Source organism: Apodemus sylvaticus, chromosome 1, assembly GCF_947179515.1.
Source record: "Apodemus sylvaticus chromosome 1, mApoSyl1.1, whole genome shotgun sequence".
NCBI classification, from domain to species: Eukaryota; Metazoa; Chordata; class Mammalia; order Rodentia; family Muridae; genus Apodemus; species Apodemus sylvaticus.
The window spans coordinates 1,425,174-1,448,007 of record NC_067472.1 but is presented as its reverse complement, the minus strand read 5'-3'; the positions used below and the strand labels follow the sequence as shown (position 1 = coordinate 1,448,007).

At 42.8% G+C, this 22,834-nt stretch overlaps 1 long non-coding RNA gene across 3 annotated transcripts in view; it reads left to right on the top strand.

Moving 5' to 3' along the window:
- Positions 1-316: 316 nt before the first annotated feature.
- The window catches only part of LOC127685378 (uncharacterized), a 57,224-nt gene continuing 34,706 nt past the window's right edge, over positions 317-22,834 (top strand). For all 3 annotated transcript variants that reach the window (XR_007977863.1, XR_007977856.1, XR_007977861.1), the window contains exon 1: positions 317-446. This is a non-coding gene — a long non-coding RNA (uncharacterized LOC127685378). The remainder of the gene's footprint in view (positions 447-22,834) is intronic.

Here is a 22,834-nt window from a genome sequence, read left to right as displayed (position 1 = left end):
ATCACTTTTAGAGATAGAATACACACTGGAAGTAGAACAGAGAAAAGCTATACTGCCCTTAGTTTTTCTCTCAGTCTTCCCTTCCCTGGCCTTTCCACTATGATACTGATCGCAATCTCCAATGAGCTGGAAGAGAATCCTTTCTCCTCAGAGTCAGAGTCACTGTGGTGATGTCAAAATAGTGAAGTGATGTCCCCTGGCCTCTAATAACCATGTGGCATGTGCTCTGTTTTGACTTTGAGTAGCCCGGTGTTTGGAGTCTCTCAAGTAGTGTTTCTCAATCTTCACTGTGAGGAAGAGCCTTGGTCAGTGCAAATTCCATGTCAGCAGATACAGACTGAACACTGTTAGCAAAAAATAAGGCTGCTGCCACCGTGGTTCTTGACTTCATCCTGATATTAAGAGCTAAAAAGAGCATTGAATGTTGGTGTTCAAGATAATGAAAGGTAGGGCCTCAAGAATAGTGTGTATGTGTCTGTGATTGTATGTCAGTGGCTGTATGTGTGTCTGTGTATATTTGTGAGTGTGTGTGTGTCTGTGTGCATTTGTGTGCATCTGTGTGTGTCTCTATGTGTGTCTGTCTGTGTATATGTGTGAGTGTGTGTCTGTGTGCATCTGTGTGCGTCTGTGTGTCTGTGTGTGTCTGTGTGCATCTCTGTGTGTCTGTGTGTATGACTGTGTGTCTGTGTGTGTCTATATGTGTGTGTCTCTGTGTCTCTGTGTGTATCTGTGTTTCTCTGTGTGTCTGTATGTGTGTGTGCATATGTGTGTGCCTGTATGTCTGTGTGTGTCTGTGTGTCTGTGTGTATGTGTGTGCAAGTGTGAGTGTGAGTGTGTGTGGGGGCAAGAGATGTGGTAAAAATAACTTCCTAAGTCTTGGTCAGTTCTAAGTTACCTCACACACTTGTTCCGATAAATAGCTTTGACATAGAGAACACTTTGAGTCCCCAAAGAGTGCTGGGATCTGTGAGATATTGTCTGTGTTAGCACAACTTGATTTAGAGATGGGAAACAGAAAGTTTGCCTAAGATGACCAAGCTAGTAAGAGAAACTGTGTGTTTTGCACACAGTCTGCTAGGATCAGACAGAATGCCTTAACCACAAGTCTATATTCCCTCTGAGAATGTTCTAGATTCTTTGCATTCTATAGAACTTCAGATATGCCTGTCCCTGTTCCCACAATGCCCTCCATCACCTTTTGTCTAACTGGCTATTCAGCACACATTCCTCTGAGAAGTTTCTGTGAATCTTGCCCCACGGAAGTGAGCTGTGCTCTGCTTTTCTCATAGTGATTTTCCCTCACTGGCCTGGTCAAAGTCTTCAATGATTATGAGTGCTGGTTTGTTTCCTGTCTGTCTCCTTCATGAAGCTGTAAGTTCTCCAAAGTTGGGGATGGAAAAAAAACTTTTAATTTGATTTATTATTTAGCATTTTCAATGGGCTCCTGGATGTGTCTGTGAAGGAAGGAAGGAGTGAATTGACATTCTGCATATACATACTAGGCCACTAGAGGGCAAATAGTCTCGGCACTCAGAGGACAAGTCTTCACAATGCCACATTCAGTTGTCATACCTAACTATGAATGAATTCAAACAGCATGGCACCTCTCACACATGTCACCGGCTGTACAGTAAGTTAAAGCAAATAACCTGGCTGTACGGTAAGTTAAAGCAAATAATCTCAGCTACTTAGGAAAAATATGAATTTCAAAAGTCCACTCATTGCTGACTTCTGAACACAAATATGACTGTTGCAAAGACATCTGAATAGATGTGGAGATGCTTTCAGAGCACACATCTGTGTTCACTCTCCATTTTACTTCTGCAACAGGTCTGTGGTGTGTGGGGAGCTGGAGAAGCTGGCAGATGGGCAGGTGCAGGCTTCTGTATAGGATTGGTATATGGATGGAGGTCACAAACCATTAAAGCATCCAGGATGGCATTTGTAAGGGTGCCTGATATCATGTGCATCCCCCTCCCTTCCCCACCAGAAGCATAACCTGAGGCAGGAATCTTGTACAAGTAGTCCCAATAGGTACTGCTGTGAACAGACACCACAACCAAGGCAACTCTTATAAGGACAACATTTAATCAGGACTGACTTACAGGTTCAGAGATTCAGCCCATTATCATCAAGATGGGAATATGGCAGTACCCAGGTGGACATGGTGCAGGAGGAGCTGAGAGTTCCACATCTTCATCTGAAGGCTGCTAGCAGAATATTGGCTTCCAGGCAGCTAGGATGAGGGTTTGAAAGCCCACACCTACAGTGACACACCTACTCCAACAGAGCCGCATCTCCTAACAGTGCCACTTCCTGACCCATGCATATTCAAACCATCACAGGATGAGATAGGCGGGGGTAGATTGGTCTAAAATGTATGGTACACAGTAGGGAACACTTGGGGGCAGGGACTTGGGCCCATGGGTAGATTCTGAGAAGCATCAGGAACAACTCTGTCTCTCCTGGGTCTCCTACTCAAAGTATTTCTGGGATACTGAGATATAACTGTGCAGGTACAGCAGAGGGGGACAGGACACTGAATGCTATATATATATAAAGAAAAGGATGGTTGAGGGAGCCAGGGATGACTGCTACAAAGCTACTATCTTTCACCTACTACTGAGGATGTTTGGAATTGATGATGTACTATGGGTGAAACTCACAGAGGTATACTTCAAATAGCCCCAGACATACTCCAAAGCTATCAAAATAGGATATTATAGCTGAGAGCTGTCACTACAAAACTCCCGACTACTAGTGTCCCCAACTGTCTCTTCTAGTTGTTGTCTCCTGTCCTCTGGTCTCCTGGATGTTGAACTGACCTCTTGGCACAAGCATAGTCCTGACTTTTGTCTGCTATCCCATATGAGCTTGGATTCACTCTGAAGGTCGCTGGCTTTTTTATGTCTCATGCATGAAGGAGAGGAGGGTTCTGTTGTCTTTCAGGGGGCTATTATGCGTAGGACTGTTATAGCATCTGAAATAGCTCTTAGCACTGAAGGAAAGTCCTCTTACAAGCTATCTAAATATAAGTTATTACATGGTATTATTTTAACCTGGCCCAAGTTTAGATCAGTAGTATGAATCATTCAACAGCCTTTACTTTATATAATTAAAAACGTGCAGTTCTCAGAATCTTTGTTTGTGAGGCAAGTTAATGTGGGGCAGGGGTGGTGTGAACTAGGCTTGGCAAGCTCACAGAAGTCAATAACTTCTCTTCAGAAGGTGCTCAGATTGATGCGAGATTTCTATCATCGGTTCTGTGTGGCAGTTTTCTCAGCTTTCTTAAGGATGTCATTTCTAGAAATCTCTGATTTGTGATCTTTCTCATATTGGCTGACTGTTCCCGGGACTCCTATTTATTGAGATGGTGCTTTGACAATGCTTCCAGCTTATATTTGCCCCCAAATAAAGCCTTATTAAGTTATGAGTCTGTAGCTAGGCTGGCATTGCTCCAGCCTGTCGAATGGATAGGTTCTTGGAGGCTATGTAATTTATTCTTCTGGAGCTATCCCTACTGGGACAAAATTTTTCTCTCAAATGTAGAATTGCCTGAATAAAAATAAAACATTCTTAGCATGCATTCATTAATAATGGTGGTCATGAAGGTGGGTTCATAGAACTATCCTTTTTTTCATCTTGATGTTCGTCTCCAAAATGCCCTGCTAAGCACCTGGCATTCAGCAGTGCTCTGTGGATAATTAATTGAAAGAACGAATGCTAATAAATGGGGTGGGGGATCAAAACATACCATACCATGAAACCCAGGGACTGTATTAGCCATGGTCTCCCCATGTGTTAGCTATTAACCATTAGCAGTGCGGGTGGTCTGGGAATGATGGACTCACTCTTCTGTTGGCCACAATAGTGTCAAACACTATATTAACTATTGAGAATGAGGGTGTTGACTGGATCTCTGCTGTCCCTTAAATGTCCTCTTGTGACTCCAGTGATTTCCTGGTGCATAACTTACACAGCAAAAGGGCTGGCAGAACAAGAGGCTATCAGGTAAGGTCTTTGGGGAGTATCTGCTCTGCATTGGAACACCAGGAAGCAGATTGTTGGTACATCCCATATAACTTAGAGTGATATAAGGATAATTAGTTGATTATAAGGAGTTTACAGGGGACCTGTACACCTTCAGTTCTGTGACTTGCCTTCCCCTTAATGCCCCGTGGCATTTTGTCTGCTATGGCCATGCACCGACCTTCTGGTTAAAGAGTTATTGACAGCACATGCTTAGACTCCATTGCAAATGAGCCAAGTAGTACAGGCAAATCTCTATGTGTAATAACCTCTGTAACATTCTCTTATCCAAGTACTAACAAGGCTGCTCCTGCTTAACTTGCAAGATTGGAGCTCCGCTGAGATCAGGCACAGTAGGTTGGTGTGCCCATAGGCTATATTATTTTCTATTACAGAAAAGCCAGTATCTATAATGATCTCTGTATTTTTGATTGGTCATACAGGCTACCTCCACTTCTTAAAGAATTGCATTTGTTTAAATTTTACATTTTAGCCATTTTTCTTCTTACTTTTTTTCAACATGGGAAGACATATCACTCTGCTTTCCTCACCCTGAATTAAATTATCGCCGCCTTTCCCTTTTGACTTCACGGTTTAGGATTTTTGACTAACCCCGACCATCACCCCCTCATCTCAAAATGAGTCCTTGTTCAAAAGAAACTAGCAAAAGAATAAAAAGTAAAGGCCCTCTAAGCTTTGAGGACATCAGTTCACTTTTGCACGAGAACGTTTTGAAAAGATGGGGGGTAAATGAAGTAGAAACATTCAGATTAAATTTCCTTTGAAATCCGTGGGTTTTAAAATTAAGGGAAAGTGATTGGCAAAACATGTTTTGGTTTTTGCCGAAACTGAAATGTTTGAAAAATAGTTCAAGATGTTCTTCCACACCCCGACCACATCCATCTGGGCCTGTCCGGCTCTAATCTAAGTCTGTTTCTGTATATCCACTGTGCAGAGAACACAACTTCTCAGCACAACCCAAGGACCCTATATTTCCCTAAAGTAGAATGTTTAGAAGCTGGGTCACCTAGAAGGCGATTATGAAATTTTCCATTGATTTTGAAGCAAACTGGACCACCAAAACAGAATGTAAGTCAGTCTCTCTCCCTCTCCCTCTTCCTCTCTCTCTCTCCTTCCTTCTTTCCTTCCTCCCTCTTTTCCTCCCTTTTTTATATCTTTTTCTCCTCCTTCATTCAACCATCCATTCATTGGGGAAATATTTATTAAGTACCTCCATGTGCTGTGGGTTGTATAAAAATACATGAAAGCTAAAAGCTGTCCATTATCCTAGGATCAATCCATCTTAAAGTGAACCCAGGGTTGTCATATCTGTATAATGCAGTATATAAGGGATGTCATACATGGGGTGGAGCAGAGGTACTGGGACAGAGTAGGGATGATCAGCCTTTCCTGGGGATGCTGATATAAAAGAGTCAGAAGATGTGAGAAAATATGAAGCTGACTGTGGAAAGTGGTTGGAAAGCTTGAAACCTGATGTAGAAATATGTTTGAGCAGCTACTGAAGAACTGTGGGTTCCCAGGGACAAACGAAGACAAACATGGTCTAAGCCAGATGAGCTGCTACTGATCTCCACAGAGCACAGGAGAATCTGGGGGTGGGGTGGGGAAAGTCTTCCCTAGAAGGTCATTTCTTTTTTCTTTTACTTTCTTTGTTTCTTCATTCCTTTGTTTCCTTCCTTCCTTTTTTCCTTCCTTCTTTCTTTCTTCTTTCTTTCTTTTATACAATGTATTTATTTTTACGTGCACTGGTGTTTTTCCTGCATGTCTGTCTGTGTGAAGGTGCCAGATCCTATAGAACTTGAGTTCCAGACAATTGTGAGCTGTCATGGGGGTGCTGGGAATCGAACCTGTGTCCTCTGCAAGAACAGTAGGATATGGTCACTGGCTCTTCATCTGACTTAGTGGGATTGGTTGGTCTAAAAGGCCCATCAGAAGATAACTAAAATCTTGCCTCTGAAACTGACACAAATGATTTATTTTCATTCCCTTTTTAATTATATAAATCAGAATGGGGAAATTAGTTCAGAAAGTGTTCATCTGTCTTGTGGGTCTCTGTTAACCTTTTCCCAAGCGAGTGCCCCTCCTTTTGGGCACAGGCAGGGAATCTACAGACTCTTTTATCTTGCTGATTGACTCTGTTTGACTGACAGTTTCACCACAGCTGGTTGGTTCTAGTTCTCTTTGGAATGTGGTTAAGAATGACTGGCTTCCTTCCATTGCACTGAAATGACCAGATAAGGGCATCCTTCTCACTGCAGAGCTGAAAAACTTGCTGTCCTTCACATATGTGAAAATGGTACTATTAGCAATCAGGCTGTCATGTGTGGCGTAATATGTGGTTTGGAAGCTATTATGGGATTAGAGGCAATTTGGAGATGATCATCTCCATGACCTCACCTCTTGGGGTTGAGACCACTGTCAGTTCTACAGGCTCTGATTCATATACCATGCTGACACATATGTAGTAGGAAAGGGCTGACCAAGGAAGGCATTGCACATATTGAGAGAGAAAGAAGCAGAAGAGAGCTGAGACTTTTGCTTTTTTTTTATATGCATCACTACATTACTTGACTATATTTGATGTGGACTATATTATTTCTTCTTAAACCTTTTAACAAAATTGTGTTTTATTATATTAAGGAAAGTCATCTGTCCGTCTGTCTGTCTGTCTGCCTGTCTATGCATGTGAGTAATGGTGCCCATGCCTACCAGAGGCATCAGATCTTCCTCGAGCTGGGGTTAGAGGCCATGGTGAGCCTGCTGATATGTGTTGGGAAACAGCCTCTGTCCTCTGTAAGAGCAAGCAGCCCAAGCTCTTAACACCCTGTATCATTTCTGAAGTCAGAGAACTAAAGCAGTGGAGGCGACATAGGTGGAGGAGGTCAAACCACCTCAAAACCTAGTCCTTCTCTTATCTGCTTCTCATCTAAACAGAATAGAGGAATTTGACACCATTCTTTCTGCTACCCTCTTTGAATTTTTAAATGGAACTGTACTTCCAACAATAAGATTTCCAAAATCTGCCTGTGATTTGTGTGTGTTCTATTCATGTATATGTGTTAGTGTGAGTATCTTAGTTAGGATTTTAGTGCTGTGACCAGACACCATGTCCAAGGTAACTCTTACAAAGACGATGACGACATTTAATTGGGGCTGGCTTACAGGTTCAGAGGTTTAGTCCATTATCATTAAGGTGGGGGCATAGTAACATCCAGGCAGGCATAGTGCAGGAGGAACTTAGAGTTCTACATCTTCATCTGAAGGCTACTAGGAGAAGACTGACTTCCAGGCAGCTAGGATTGAGGGTCTTATAGCCCACACCCACAGTGACACGCCTACTTCAACAAGGCCATGCCTTCTAATAGTGCCACTCCCTGGGCTAAGCATATACAAACCATCATGTGTGTGTGTGAGCATGTATGGAGGCCAGAAGTTCGCTTTGGGTTTTTTCTTTAATCTTAATCACACTTCATCTTATTTTGAGGCATGTCTCCTGCTAACCCTGGTCTCATTAATTGACCTGACTGTCTTATCTGGTTGATAAGCTTTATGAATGGAATCCCCCTAACTCTTCTCAGGGTTAAGATGACAGATGAACCTCCAAACCAGGCTTTCACATGGATTCTGACACCTGAGATCAGGTCTTCATGCCTGTGCCTCAAATACTTTGCCCCTAAGCTTCTCCTCAAGATCTCTTCACAAGTTTCAAAAGAAGGGGATGGAAGAAACACCAGGAGTTTTGGCTTATCCTGCTTCTGTCCTGTCTTGCATTTACCTCTCCTCGCATCTGAGCTTAGCTTTTCTTTCTTTGGAGCCTCCTTTTTTTCCATGCTCCTCTCTCAGACTGTCAGTGAACTGAACAGAGCTGGAAAATGATGATTCTCTCCATCAATTTTGGTTTGAGGTCAACATAAGATTTTGCCTCCCACCCCAGATGTCCTTGGTTTTGTGACTTTATACCTGTTGGTAAATTTCTTCTAGCCTTAGAGAACGAGAAGTGAGAAAGATATTATCACTCTCTCCAGGAATCCTTTTATGACCTTTCTATCCTTTTAGGTCTCCACTCTCCTGTCCCTGAACACTTGTCTGATATAACTAATATGGCTCATTCATACCCATGTGTCTCTTCAGACCATGAGCTCTTGGAGTCCAGGGGCACAGAAAGTTCTGTAGGCATTCAATAACAGCAAATAAACATAATAAAAAAGAGTAAATTATGCCAGGTAGTGATGATCCAGGGTTGTAGTCAGTCCCAATACTTGGGAGGCAAGGGCAGAAATGCATGAGTTGGAGGCTCTCCCAGACTATATAGAAAGAACCTGTCCAAAACAGCAACTCACTGAGTAACTATGGCAGAAGGTTTTGTGATATTTAAAGGTAGTAACATGTGCACACACATGTGTTGTAGGGCATAAGTCATATCATTGTTACCATACAAATGTTATATCCTCATTAGCTATTGTCTGTCAGAGGCCACATGAGAGTTCCCCATACAATGTTACTCAAGGCTCAGGGCTCATCTTAGAAACACATCAGGAGGACCAGTGCTGAAGACACAAGGAGCTGAGAACTTCTAGCATACAAGGCCAAGCACACCCAGCTTTGGTGATATGCAAGAGACACCTACATTGTGACCAGGCTTCATTGCAAATTACAGACTCATTTGCGGGGCCATTAACTCTAAAACTGTTACTTATAAATATCCCAAAATGTTAATATGTGAAAATGGAGTAGTGCCCTGTAACCGGACAGAACGCTTTACACACAGAATAGGGTTGAATCTTATAGACAAAGAACTAAAAGACAGCGGATGCTGGGAGCATATGGCTTAGGACCCCATTCATACAAAGTGTAAAGACAACTAAACTGCTTCTATTCTATTCTGTTTGGAATCAGGACAGTGTCCATCCTGGAAGGATAAAGGTGATCAGAAAGAGACTGTGGTTGGGGAGGTTCTGATGGACCAGTTTGTGTTCTGTACTCTGACTGAATCACTATCTGAACTATATACTAACTTGTGCTTTTAAATATAAAATAAGTTTAAAGGTTAAAAATCATGAAGAAAGACCATGGTAGCATCTGGGAACATACAGCATAGAAGCACTATTAGGCCTAGAAATATAGGTAAAATCATGTGCACACACAAATATGTGGTGTCAGGTCCTAAAACTCTTGGTTTCTATTCATGGTTATTCAAACATCCTTTAATAATAATTTTTAAAAGATTTATTTTTTTATTATATGTGAGTATGCTGTAGCTGTTTTCAGAGGGTGTCAGATCTTGTTGTGAGATGGTTGTGAGCCACCATGTGGTTGCTGGGATTTGAACTCAGGACCTTTGGAAGAGCAGTCGGTGCTCTTAACCACTGAGCCATTTCTCCAGCCCCCTTTAATAATAATTTTAATGTTAACATTTATAAAGATATTTATTCTTCCCATTGTACAAATGAAGAAATTGAGGTCTAAATGGAAGAACAGCAAGTAATTCTTTCTATGGCTGCAAAGAGAGGTCTTACCCCCTGCCAGTACTTCCAAGTCAGCCAGACTATAGAGGAGTATCAATCAAAACAAAAATAAGGCAACTTGAGACATTTGCCCATTTCCCAAGAACGGTGAAGAGGCAGCAGAGAGCTCAGACCTGAAGGAACCACATGAGAAGGCACAGTCAATGTCTCAATTGCAACCTGTGTAGGCTGATGTGAAGTGGTCCAGATGCCTGGCATTTCTTCTTCACTGAATAAGACCCTGGAGTTGTATCACAGCCCTCAGGGTGGACGAGGGTACAGAGCAAGTGAGATTATGGTAAGATCAGAAATTATACAAAATACAGGAACCATAAAATGAATATCTAACATCTATGAAATATCAACATGGCATCCTGTTTCTTTATAGACTCAGATCTGCAGACTGAGATGAATGCCTGTTATTATGTCAGCATCTGAAATCTCAGAAGCAAAAGACATGCCTTGATAGAGCTCATATGTGGGCACCTTGGACATCTTTAGTGACATCTGCAAGCCTCTCGGATTTTGAGAGGGGAGAGGAAGGTAGCGAGGGGGGCGGGGAGAAAGAAGACTTGTGTGGATACATGCATGAGCTCAGAGCAGAGTCCTGTACCAGTGGACACCATGGTGGAAGGGCCATGTGTTTTCACTTTGAGACCATGTATCCCATTGTCTCGAAGTCTGCCTTCAGAGGCTGTTAGCAGTATCAGTTCTTGAATTTTCTAAAGAACCACATTTCAGGAGGCCCCATAAATATTAGAACTCTTCCCCATCCCAGCCCCCGTCCACAGGATGCCCACATTGCCATGTGCATCTGACTGTATTTCCAGCTGCCCCTTTCACAGTGGCATATGCTGTTGCTGTCTGCGAGGCATTGAAATCGTGGGAATATGTCTCCAATTTGTGCTGCTCTTGGGAGAAATATCAATAGTAAGCTATCACTTTCATAAGTGATATCATATCCTGATTGAACATTGCCAGAGAGTTCTGGGCCACTTGGTGGTTATACTCTCCTTAGATCCAGTTACAGCTGCAAAAGTGGTTTGCGTTAAAAGCTCTGGCTCTAGGATTTGATCATTATAAGTAGGATAAACCACCAAAAGAATGTGAATTGCTTTCACTAAAAGGATGTAATAGCCCAGAGAATCTCTTTCACATTTCAAATTAGGAAGCCTAACATTGCCTTCTTCTCTGCCACCATCCTTCACGATGCTAATAAGAGGTTGGTAGGCTTTATCTTTAAGGATATTTCGGCTAAAGGTGTCTTAGTTTCTCTCTGTCTCTGTCTCTGTGTCTCTGCCTCTCTCTCTCCCTTCTTCCCCTCTCTGTCTATCTCACTCTCTCCTCTCTCCATCCTTCCTTCTCATTCTTCCACCCTCTTCCTCCTTCCCCCTCTCTTATTTCTTTATTCTCTCCTCCCTCCCTTTCCCTCCATCCATCTTTCTCTCCCCTCTCTTCCCTTCCTCTACCTCTGTGTACGTGGTGCACTTGCACGCGTGCTCATGTGCCTACAGGTGTTCGTGGAACCAGAGGTTGATGTCAGTTGTCATTGTCAGTTGTTCCCTACTTTGTTTCTGTTTTTTTTTTTTTTTTTGAGACAGGGCCTCTTACAGAGCCTGGAGCTTACCAATTCAGCTAGATGACTGGCCAGTGGGCCTGAGAATTCTTCTGCCTTTGTTTCCTAGTTCTGAGGTTACAAACCCACACCCAAATGCCTAGCCTTTTACCTGAGTTCTAGAGATGGGAACTTAGGCCCTAATGTGTGTGTGCACAGCAAGTATTTTTCTCACTCAACCCCAGGCTCTGGGTTTTAGTTCTCAAATAATCAAAGGAGAGTTCTTACAGTCCAGCCAGTGAGAACCGAGACTCACATGGCTTCTATCTGAAGATGTTTTTCCTTAATTCTCAGAGACTTAATCCCATGGTCACCTTGCCCTCCAACTGAACTTTTCATTAATGTGGTGATACCTCTACGCAAAGTTGTGGTCAAGAGGCAATCCATGTATAACAAACAGATACTAGACATGGACCAAATGAACTCCCTAAAGTCTTTGGAGGGTTGTGGTCCTGCTCCCCGAGCTGTGAAATAATCTCCCCACCGCATCAATCCTGCAGACAGACAGGATCTTCAGAGTGCTGCAGTACAGCTCACCTGTTAATAACAAACATCCTAATTGCTCTCTGACCTAGACTCTACAACTAAGCATGGATGTAATCTTGTTTGAAAGCAGGACAACCAACCAGCTTCCCCTGTAAACCCTGGTCACACAATCACACCTGATACCTACTATTGTCTATTCAAGTGACTTCTCATCCACCATCCTTTCTGCCCTTGCTGTGAAAAAGCATAGAAATATGGTTGAGAAGAATGAGAAGAGTCCAGAGAGTAGACACAACTTGTCTTCTCATTCATTCTAGCTGCATAGGAAGCTGGTAATCTAGTAACACCTTTCAAAAGGACTTTTCACACTGGACCAGTATGAGGTGTCCTTAGGACAACCTGTATCAATTTTCCTTTTTAAAAAACAGGTATAGTTTTGCAATCATTTCATGCTGGGAATTACTTCAGGGCTGCATTCTTCCTGTGAAGAGAAACCAATAAACAAACTGGAAAAATGCATTGCAGACAGGTCCAGTAGTGTCCCCCTTCCAAAAGTGTCCCTTTATAGATGTTGCTACAGCTTACAAGTTTCTTGTTTATCTAGAGGTGGGCCAGAAAAGGTCTACTTGCTGAAAAGAAAATGGCATTTATCAAAAACAAAACCTAAACCAATAGCTTTCATTCTGCTGATTCCTCAGGCTTCAAATGTTCATTCTCACCCATAACCTGCCTTCACTCTTTCCCTTTCTCCCCTCTTTTCTTCCCTCCCTCCATATCTTCAATCCTTTCATCTTTCAAACTCTCCTTGCCTCATGGGATGACATAAGTTACATTCTGTCATCTGCCTTCTAAATGTGTGTGTGTGTGTGAGCATGTATGTGTTTGTGTGTGTGCATGTGTGTATGTGTGTTTGTATGCACATACACACATGCACGCCCCTGTCCCTTGCTGATACAAAGACAAAAAGTTGTCAAAAATCCTCAATCACTTCTCTCTCTCTCTCTCTCTCTCTCTCTCTCTCTCTCTGGCAGGGTCTCTTACTAAACTTGATTCTCTCCATTTTGACTCACATGGCTTGCCAATGAGCCTCTGGGATTCCCTGTGTACTTTCCAGGGCATGCACTGACACATCCTGTTTTTACCTGGGTGCTAGAATCTAAACTTCGTTCTTTACATTTGTACAGCAAGCATTTAACTTCTTGAGCCATCTCCTCAGCTTGAATAATGGCTCTTCAAAAATCCTGGTTTCTGCTGCAAACATGTTTTCTGTGGCAGTCTATACATGAGGAAGCTAATGATTTTTGAATGCTAATTACAGTAATATTTGTAATTGCCAACTGCTTTTCTTAAGTGCAGATATCAATTCTTATGAAACAGCTAATTGGGAATTATATACACAAAGAGATACAAATAGACAGAGACAAAGACATGATGAGAGGGATAATATCCAATTTGCCAACAGAATTGTTTAAAGCTCAACCTGCTGATTCTTTCATAGAGTAAGGTCACTATTCTGCACCTGCCATTAAGAGTCTTAACTTCAACCAAAGAGGTGGCATCAAATGACCTCTGAGTACGTACTTTCTAGTCTCCTTCCCAGGATGATAAGCAACTCTCCTGACTTGCTGAGCAAGGGGAATTCTGGTCCTGATGGCAGCCCTCAGGGGGGAGCATATTCTGCTATCCAGTTTGACAATGCTAGACTCAAGAGCTCCAAGCATCCTCTTAGCTTCCCAGCTGTAGTGCTGAGCCTGTGACACAGACACATTAGCCCCCCCCCCCACCCCGAAGGAATATGTTTTCACCTCACAGCAAGCAGCATTTGAGTTCAGGGAGAGGAAATGTATATTAAGAGAGCGGGTTAAAAATCGACATTATCCCAGACTTTTATGAAGTCAAAATTATGTCCAAGATGCTAAGTTATTATAATGTATTTATTACCCGGATTGCTTTCCTATTTAACCAGTTTGGCCCATCTCGAGACCTGCTTTAAAATGCGCCACCTTGACCACCTTTCCCATTTTCATATAAAAAACAGGAAAGCAGAAACTAATTTACTCAGAGAGACACAGCGCCTGTTTGCCCGTTTATCTCTTACAGACCACCCCTCAGTCCAATGTTGACAGTACATGATATTCCATTAATCTGCCTAATGAAAATTTAACCAGTGTTATAAACAAATAATTGGCTATTATCCTCTCAAAGATCCCGAATAAATTACTTCTGCTTATTTTCCCTCCTCTCTCAGTGCTCAAAAGCAAGCCCTTTCTGATGGATGTCACAGGGAGAGGGGGGCGCCCACTCTAACCCACTCCTGCTCCCTCCTTGGTGGCTGCTGTCATTGTTGTGGGAAGATTCCACTTTGAGGGGATTGAATGGGCCACTGTGAGATGGCAGAGAGATGGGAACGAGAACCAGCCCTTACCTGTGGGTCAATTGGCCTGAGTTTAGCAACCATACCTTAATCTCTTTGTAGCACCCTCCTTCCCTCCCCATGCCTTCTGTTTTCCATCTGACATGTGGACACACACCCACAGAGCACTTCTCCCAGCTTTTTTGTTTGGTGGGTTTGGTGGGTTTTGGTTGGTTGGTCCATTGGTTGGTTGGATGGATGGTTGGATGGTTGGATGGTTGGATGGATGGATGGATGGTGGGTGGATGTATGTATGTATGCATGGATGGATGGATGGTTTGGTTTGGTTTGGTGGTGCTAAGAATCAAGCTAGGGCCTTGTATACTTTGGACTAGTGCTCTACCACTGTGCTGCTATACCCCATCACCCTCTTTTGAGACAGGTTCGAATTATATATCCCAAGCTAGTCTCAGTCTCTCAACTTTCCTGCTTCAGCATCCTGAGTGATGGAATTATAGGCGTGTACCACCATCTTTACTCACCTAGGGGTCAAACTCAAAACCTTACACTCACTAGGCAAACACTCTACTGTTGAGCTATACAATTTCAGCCTGATGTTCTTGAGGAATCTTGCCTCTCATTTTTCACTCAGGTACACATCCCAAATCCCACTCACCTATTCCTCTTGCTGATTTGTTGCCAGATTGGAAGCTTGCTTTAAATTGGAGCTCCATTGCCAAGGGTAGTGTCATATGCTCTGTGGAATAATTCCATCCCTCCATTTGGATAAAATACAGACTCTGATTATAGCATCATACTAAATAAGACAAGTGGCAGGAATCTATTTCAAGCCATTATTGCTAAGCATTGGTCCCAGCCCCCCACTGTCACATGAAAGAACAGTATGGCTGAGTTGGGGGAGTGGGGTTTAACCCAGAGGGAAATCTGAGATGTGCCACTTTACCCTTCCAAACAAGCTGTCTTTCTCCTCTGCCAGATGACAGCTCTTATTTTCAAAACAAGAATTGTGTCTTCTTCACCCATTTCATTATCAACTGACATATAAAAGTGTTAAGTGAACTGAATGTATGCATTCGTGAATGAATGAATGTAAACACTGCATTCTCTTTTAAAGAAAATCCCCCTTGGGACCAAAAGCAATAAAATCCAGATCTATATGCAGATTTTCTCAAAAGCCTATCCATTTCTTAATGCCTTCAAGCTCCACAATTATTTAAGTTACAAAAATAAATTTAAACACCACTTAACATTCTTTTTTAAGTGCTCAGTGTAAACGTCACTGCAGCTTACTATGAGGCAGTACAGAAGAGCGCAGTGGTGGCTGTGGTTTGAATGTAAAAAATGTTGGTCCCTAGCTGGTGGCACTGTTTTGGAAGATTGTGGAGTCTTTAAAAGGTGTAGCCTTGCTGGAGGGAGTAGGCCACTCAAGGCAAGACCTGAGATTTTTATAGGCAAGCTTGACTTCCTGTTTTCTTTCTGTTTCCAGCCAGGTAGTTGCCAGGTGACAAGCTGCCTCCTACTGTTCTGCTGCCCCCCCCTCCTATGATACATTGAATCCTCTTGAAGTATTAAAAGCCAAAAGGAAACCTCTTCCTTAAACTGCAGGTATTTTGACCCAGAAACGAAAGAGATAACCAGTAGAGTGGTCATTACCACACTTGTTCCAGAACATCTAAGAAGCTTATGAAGTATATTTTCTTGGTTCCAACAGATGGGCTGTGTCCAGTATCCATCACCCTTGGAGTCTTGATGCTGCTCTTTTGGGAACTTGCAACTTGTTTTGAAGTTTCCCAGAGCATCTTGTCAGGTTAAAATCCACATGTCAGAGAAGCCTCTGAACTCTGTCCTAGATGTAGGAAAGGGAAGAGAAGAACTGTCATGTCCTGCCCCTGAGTAGTAACCGGTCAGTGCTCCTTTAACATGAGGTCCCTTAGCTGGTGTTGTTCCATCCAGATGTTGGTCCCCTTTGCAGTGGATATCCAAGTCTGGAACTTAGGAGAAGGATTGGGGTTGGAATCCTACAACTGAAATTCAAGCAGCAGTCTCAATCATGTGTCATTTTTCTTCCAATGTCTAAGTCCCAGTGGGATGTTAATATTGATGGCTAGAATTGGTGCTAGTGTTTTGCTCACTCATTTACTCTTTTGATCTTTGCAACAACTCTTTGAGTTTCTGAGCCAGACCTTAATTTCCCTATATTACAGATGTAAAAATAGAGGCCTAAGAGTAGTCAGGTAAGAAGCTGTGCATTAGTTCCATGCAGAGGGTCTGATGGAAATCATGGGCCTGGGGCCAGTAGGACTTCAGAACATCAACATGGCCTGGAGAGAACAGAGCACTGTATAGTCCCCTTTCTATACATTAAGTCCCACTGTGGTCGTGACATCTATGGTCCCATCAAGGTAACTTAGACTTACCATCAGTACAAGAGTACATTGCAAGACATGGGACTTGTTACAGCCTTAATTCCAACAACATTCTGTCTCTACTAGCATACAATTACAAAGCTGCTTCACAGGGTAGTTGAGACAGCATGTGCAGAGCACATGGCCTGGCCATATTGAGGGCTGGGTCACTGAGAACTGTTATTATGATAATTACCATTCTGACCCCAAAACACGTACATTGCCCTAGGGAATATCCAGCCAGGTCCAGGGTGAAACAGGTATGATTATTCCGGGATATACTTCTGATGCCCTCAGACCCCACAGCTGGAGGTAGCATTGGTCCCAGAATAACTTCATGGAGACCTGACCTGATTAACAGGGGCATTGTGGTGACTATGTTCTCAAATGGGGAGACCATCAAGGAGAAATTAGAGATTGATTTGTAAAATGGTTTGGAGAACAGCTAATAAACAGAAATAAGTAGTTGGACTGGTCCAGAATCAATAAACAAATTCAAGATTTCACCAGATAACAGTTCATTTTTCCAGTGACCCAAAAGTAATAGGGAGAACCAATATTTTTACATCTAAGTTTTGTGTAGATAAGTAACTACCCAACTTAATTTAGGGAGGAAAATAACACCCTTCAAAGAAGTGATCATCCCACAGGTGAGCATAGAAGCAGATGATAGCTAGCAGTGAAACTTTTTTGAGAAGCCCTGTAGAATTCAGCATTCAAATTCTGAGGCAGCCTGCCTTAAAGGCCACTGGGTAATGTGGTAATTATGCTGTGACAAAAGCTGAGCAGAACTGGGCACAAGAAACACACACTGGTAGGATGAGGTTCTCCTGTCTTCTCCCCCATCTGAATGGGGCGAGCCACTTAACCACTAATAGTCCTCTTCATCACATGTCAGCCACATGAATCCATCAAAAGCAAATCAATCACTTGGAGTGTTATTTAAAATGTTTCATATCGTAATCTGCAATTCCTCATGATAACCCACCCCAAAGAGTTGCCAGCTGACATATTCCAGCTATAGCTGGTGTTCCTTCTTCTTTCTCAAATTCCAGGTGTTGTGTGACTTTTCCTGGGGAGACATGGACAAACTTCAACCCAGACAGGTTACCAATGAAAAAATCCAAAGAAATAATTGCAGCCAAGTCTAACTTAGTGAACGATTGGGTTTATTGGTCTTGCTTTCAGGAGCATCTATGACTTGAAGGCAGCTTCATCACTGCAGGTCCCAGCTCTGCTGGGTGGAGAGTCTCCTCTCCTCAGCAATTGCTACTGCTTGGGTCAGGGGCTTAGGAATCCTGTGAGTTTCAGGGTCATTCTTATTCTTGTATGTTTTGTTTGCTTACCAAAGCGTGAATGAATGTTTCAATTGGAGCAAATAGATTTACAACTCCAGGGCTTCAAGGCTTAGGAAATTAGAGTGTTCCTGGTCAAGAGCTAGAAGGAGTAAGTAGGCAAGCATCTGGCTCTAGGAGATTATTTTTCCAACAAGTCAGTGGCAACATAAGAACACTAACAGAGCAGACAGTTACTGTAAGTTCTTTCTCATACATTAACTCCTTTTAACGAAGAACCAGCTTTAGAGGCAGGTGTAGTCTCTATCCCAGTTATATATCTATAAGATGAGAAAGCTGAAGAAATATGAACTGACTTGTCCTAACTGAACATTGACTTAGCTGTAGAGTCAGGACAGGAATTTGGGAAATCTGGCTCCAACATCCACCAGGATAGTCAAGGCTCAAATCTGAGCTGTCCATTGCATATATTGCCTTTTTCCTAGTGTTTTTAGTTTTCCTAGGAGAACTAGGCCTCTGGAAATGCCAGACTGTAGCTTTCTGTTACTTTTTGGCAACAGAGTCCAGTATTCATCAGGAGCATGAGTCAATTACCCAGAAACCACATAACCTATCAAATGTCAGACCTCATAATTTATTTTTATGAGAGTAGTAAGTGGTATCAGCATTTTATAAGCATGTATTTATATTTGTTAATTTAACTTATGCAAATACCTCATTTATGTAAATCATATACAGATCCACCATCAGGATATCTTTAGCAAAATATCACTAAGTATTTATGGATTATATATATATATATATATATATATATATATGTATATGCACACACAAACACACACACACACACACACACACACACACACACACACGCGCGCGTATATATCAAAGAATGCAAACTGGTTTTGTTGTATGTTCTTTCTGCTGTTAAGTTCCAAATATGTCAACAGCCTGGTTTTGTTGAGGTTGGCGTATCAGAGTTTTGATTGGTTTTTCCTTTTCCTCTTGTTCATTTGGTGCTTCTTGAATAGGCAGGTCAGGCCAGGGTACTGCCCACCCAGAGAGAGGAAAGCTCAGCTGCGGGACACAGAAGCCTGGCTTTGCTGTTCGCATTTGTGGGATGAGGTTACAGTGTGTAAACACAATACTGTATTTCCTAGCTATTCCGAGGCTTTGGGCTTGATCCCTTGGTGATAGTGGCATCCTCATTACCCATTCATGATGTGGTCAGACAGTCCTCATGAATAATAAGCACCCCTGACTCTGGACCATCCATCTCTGAGTTTCTGGCTTGTTCTTGAGACCAAGAGGGGTTTTTGTCAATTTCTTACTTCTTGGAGGAAAACTCTGTGTACGGCTTTCCTTTGAGTTCTGAGGACAAAGAAATGCAGTTAGTGTCTGAGTCTCATGGCTAAAGGTGGTAAATGTCAGTAGGGATTGATATTTGCACCAGTGACCGTAAGACAGAGTGGGTGCTAGTGACTGCCCTTGCTCTGCTGGGAAATAAACCTCAGGCCTTAGAATTTTAAGCTACACAGCACATCATAGTACTGATGTTTTTGTTTTTGTTTTATTTTGTTTTTGGTTTTTTTTCCCCAGTGACGGTGAAAAATGTCATCTTCATTATAAAGTGAAAACTGCTTAGAGTAAGCAGCTGTCAGTCATCCCAGACACTGATTTGCTCAGAGGGAGCATTGGGCATTGCTGAGTATATGAGGACCCCTGCTGCTCTTTGTGGGGGGGGCTGATGTAAATCCCTGGGTGAGAAACAGCACGTGTACTTACACTGCACATGCCCTAGCCACCTTCTGATTTCACCTCTACTGAAACTTGAAAGGCTCGCTCTGTTGACTTTCTCATCCAAGCATTTCATGGGCAGGACAGGGCTCTGCAAGTCTTCAAGACTTCTTCATTTGGATGCAGTTCCTGGTGCTTTGGAAGATCACTGCCTAATGAAGTGTTCTTAGCATCTAATGCCATTAACTTTTCTCTGTATGCTAAGAGGCTTTTTTTTTCATTAGATATTTTCTTTATTAACATTTCAAATGTTATCCCTTTTCCTCATTTCCTCTCCAAAAACCCCCATCCCATCTCTTCTCCCCCTGCTCACTAACCCACCCACTCCCATTTCCCTTTCCTGGCATTCCCCTACACTGGGGCACTGAGCCTTCACAGGTCCAAGGGCCTCTCCTATAATTGGTGTCCAACAAAGCCATCTTCTGCTACACATGTGGCTGGAGCCATGGGTCCCTCCATGTGTACTCTTTGGTTGGTGATTAAGTCCCTGGGAGCTCTGGGAGTACTGGTTGGTTCATATTGTTGTCTTTCCTATGGGGCTGCAAATCCCTTCAGCAATTTGGTTCCTTTCTCTAGCTCCTCCATTGGTGACCCTGTGCTCAGTTCAATGGTTGGCTGAGAGCATCCCCCTCTGTATTTGTCAGGCTCTGGCAGGGCCTCTCGGGAGACAGCTATATCAGGCTCCTGTCAGCAAGCGCTTGTTGGCATTCATAATAGTGTCTGGGTTTGGTGACTGTGTATGGGATAAGAGGCCTTTATTTTAGTCAGTCCATTCTCCACATACTCTCCAAACTTGGGGAAAAAACCTAGCCCAGCAGCTTTGTTGCAGTTCATATTATAGACAGAAACAATTTGATGCCATAGGCTGTACCACCACCAGTAAGCCTCTCTGCTTTAGTATTGGGTAGAGCCAAGGAATTCCTGCATGCTCAGCATGTACTTTACCAGCTGACCTACATCCACAGATCCATGCAGACATTTTAAAAAGTCATTTGTGCACAGTCTGGGCTATTCATAAAGTTATTTTTAATACTGAAGTTCATTCCCTCCATTAGAATCACAAAGGAATTCATGAAAACTAGATCTTGGAACAGTTGGACAGAAGCCATTGCCGTGAAGTGGACTGTAGATGGAATTCAGAATACTTACTGCTTGGTTCCAATGTTCTTATTTTTTTTCTAAGTGAGAAGAACGTCCACTCTACTCAGACACTAAGAGAAATCTATAATGGTCCTTCTTACCCAACATATAGAGTAAGTGGATAGTGGGCTACAGAATCAGTATTGCAGTCAAGAACTTCTGTGTACTCTAGGAACCATCAGCATTTTCATCTCTTAACAGTGAGGACTAGAACCTGCCTGAACCACCCAGATAAGGAAAGTACATAAGTCAGCAACTGTTTGAGAAATCAGAGGAAAGAAAGTTGGCCTCTGGAGTTAGACCTTGAAATCTGCCATCACCACCTACTGTCTGGATATCATGGAAGTCCAAAAGCCACTCAGAGCCTTAGTTTCCTCATCTATAAATAGAAGTCCAGAGGATGCTCTCGGTCATAGTGACTCCTGATCAATTCCAGCTTCTCTGTTGTGGATAGCCCTGGTGTAGCTTGTGTTGTGATGCTAATTCTGCTTTCCCAGGAGGGGCTGTGGACAGGGAGAGAATAATGTACGCAGGTAACTTCTTGTGAACCGAACCTTCTCCTCACCTTAACTTGTAAAATAAAGGTTAGAGCCGGTGATTGGCAGTGGGATGGTGGAGATAAAAAGTTGGGGGGGAGAATGAAGGAAGATGGAGGAGGAAGAAGACCCAGATTCTGTGTGGCTTTAAAGGTACGGTGGGTTTTCCAGAAGTGTACCCAAAAGGCCATGGAAGTTTTGAAGCATGGGGCTGGCATGGGAACTTAGCAAGCTGGGTGGAGAGATTTCAGAGCTCTGAGTCAGAGAATCTCCATGAGATGAGAACAGGCCAGCCATTGCCCTACCGTGCCTGGCTGGCCAGCCCACCAGTGTCTTCCTTGCCAGGAGTAACATGGATTCATTTTTTAATTATTTCCTACAACATCTAACTTTCATCTATGTTTCAGCCTCTCTCTGTCTCTGTCTCTGTCTCTCTCTCTCCCCTCTCTTCACTTTGTAGCTGCATCTGCAAGCCCTCTGAACCACTGAACCATTGCCCACTCATCCTCTTGAAAACCAAGATGTCCTCTCACCCCTGCCTCACTACTTGTGTTAGAGGATGGCATCATCTGGGAAGCTTTCTAGGCTAACGGGCTGGGAGTTCTCTGAAAAGTTTGCCAACTTTAACCTGTGGCTTGGCTGCTGGAATCCCATCAGGCATAGTCACTACCCACTGACAGCACCTCCTTCCCTAGGGAACCCTGACTGTCTCGGGCCTCTGCAATATCACTCCAGCACTCTTGCTTGGTCCAATTCACAATGGTTCGTTCCAACTTCCTACTTGTGCCCCTCATCCCTTCCCTCAGCACTCTCACTGTGTCCTCTAGGGAATACCAAATTACAACTTGAATCCTGTGCTTAATATCTTGAGTCTGTTTCTTTGGCCAGTTCATCGATCATTGTCTGCATTTCATGAGTGTCTCTTTTGAGCCTGGAGACCTTAGGTAAGAAATCACATGATGATTCCAGTCCAGTCCCAGTAGAACTTATAATTTGGAAGCAGGTGAAGATATCGATCATTGGATTGTGACAATAATGGCACAGCCATATTGTGATGAGTGCTACCAAGCAGATACACAGAAGTGTGACTAAAGATGGCAGAGCTTAAGAAACGCTTGAGGACAGTGATCTTCTTGATCTCATGAGAAATGATACCCAGCTCTTGCCTTTTAGTTCACAGTTCAGCAAAATCAAATTACTTGCCATATCTGTATATGCTTGTCTGTTTCTTCTTTTAGAGATCCTGTCTTTCCTTCCTACTCCCCGGAATTTCTACACTCTTTCTGTAGATAGTTATCAAATGGTCAGACTTTTGGCAGAACATCACCTCTTCCTAGACATTGAGACCACTCCTTCCTTCTTTCCCGTTCCTTCTGAGTTCCCTGTGATAGGCAGCAAACATCTCTGCCAGTGTGCTAGAATAACCACATTATGCTATAATCACCTGTCTCAATACTGCACATGAAGCACATATAACAAACACTGTCTAGATAAAGGACTCTATGTTTATATCTTTGTCTCTCCATACCAGTAGGTTATGGATTCTGCAAAGCAAGGCAGTCACCATCATCTTTGTATTTTTAGTGCTGTCATGTGTAAGGGGAAGAATATGTTGCCATAATTGTGTGAGTT